Raw genomic sequence first — 1,706 nt, forward strand, 5'->3', positions numbered from 1 at the left:
CATGAAGGAGTTGGGTTAATTGTACCAATTCCCTTAACATGTAGGTGATTCATTGGCTAGAGTAACTATGGACAAAGATTGAAAAGAGGAAAAATATACCTGAAAGACTGACATGATGAAGCCCTTGAATCAATGATCCAGGACGAAGTAGGTGAAAGGCATGCAATAACATTACCTGTGCATTGCCAAAGTAGTAGTAAACAGTGTGAGATTTGAGATTGTTTGTACCGAGCATATTCCTCACCGAACATAACCACTAACTTGTCTTGGATGACTATGGAGTAGAGTTAATATTAAGCCCAGTATTAGCAAGCTGATCTTGCTGCCCCTGGTCTCCCATATAGCTTGTGGCAAAATTTTTTGAAATATGATTAGGTTTGCCACAATAATGACAATTCGTGTAGTTTAGAATTATCGGTAGATATGTGGAATTGTCCATAAGGATGCTGATGACCTTAACCTCTCCCTATTCCTATGCCTCAGCCTCCTCGAACACCATGCCCACTATATCCACCACGGTTTCCTCCATCACTCCTATTACCACTACCAGTTCGAGTCTGGGACACGAGCTAAACTCCCCACCACAGATGTAGTATCCTGAGAAGATTCACGAGATACTCGAAGAACTCGAGCAAATGTATCTGTGGTGGCTATATTCTCTCCTCCAAGAATTTGAGACCTACGGTTTATATTTAGAACAAGACTTCCTAAGAATCCCATTACGGCCAATTGTTCCCTCGACGTTGATTTGTTGAACATCGGCTGAAATATGGAGAGCAACATTCAACTCCTCCCATACAATCTCTTAAAATCTGCAAAAGAATGGGTAATGGCGTCCTTCCTTTCAAATCGATAAAACTCCTGCGATAGCTCATAAATCCCGTGACAAATTATCTTGGCGAGAATACAACACATTCCAAATACTCCCATAGTTCTCATTTTGTATCAATATGAGTTACAATGTCAACTACATTACTCTTTATAGAATTCAGCATTTGACCAAGAATACGTGTCAACACCATCTCAAGTTATATCATCTAGGCTTAAACTCGGTTAAGTGTCTATGTTGATTCTTGCCAATCAAAGTAAGTTTCGATTTTCTTCCATTGGTGGAAGTTAGCACTATCTGTGACTTCTTATCGATTACTTTGATTTAGATGAAAAGGAAATCACCTGGAGTCATCACAGTATTATTCTTCTCAGGATCTACTTCAATTATACTCTTCGAGCGATTGCCCATTTTCTAAATAATAATAAGCAAACTCTGACCTTAGCTTCTGTCAAACAACTCAGCCTCAATAATTTAATAACCCAATATTACCACACAAGATCTCCACAACCCACATAAAGTAATAGAGACTACCACCAATTCACAGACCCTCAAATTAACAAATTTATAATCTGAAAATGGTCAGTAAACTTCCCAGCCATCAAAGCCGAAGCAACACAGGGCCCGAAACTCCAGAAGATCAATGTAAAGGGACAAAAAAGAATTTCTCCTTTCAGTCAAAAAAAACACCTCAGAGTCCTTTCCTGCATGAGGGCACTAGTGCCTGTGCTTTGCGCTCCATTATATCTTGTCTGTCCTCATGCGAATCAAGCAAGTCAACAATCAAAATTTGCCCAGCAAGCTGTGTGAGACGTGATGGAACTGTGCGACCAAAATCTATGACCCAGCTGTGTGGGTCACGCGATGGAGCCATGAG

This window comes from Eucalyptus grandis, chromosome 5, assembly GCF_016545825.1.
Source record: "Eucalyptus grandis isolate ANBG69807.140 chromosome 5, ASM1654582v1, whole genome shotgun sequence".
Taxonomy (NCBI): Eukaryota; Viridiplantae; Streptophyta; class Magnoliopsida; order Myrtales; family Myrtaceae; genus Eucalyptus; species Eucalyptus grandis.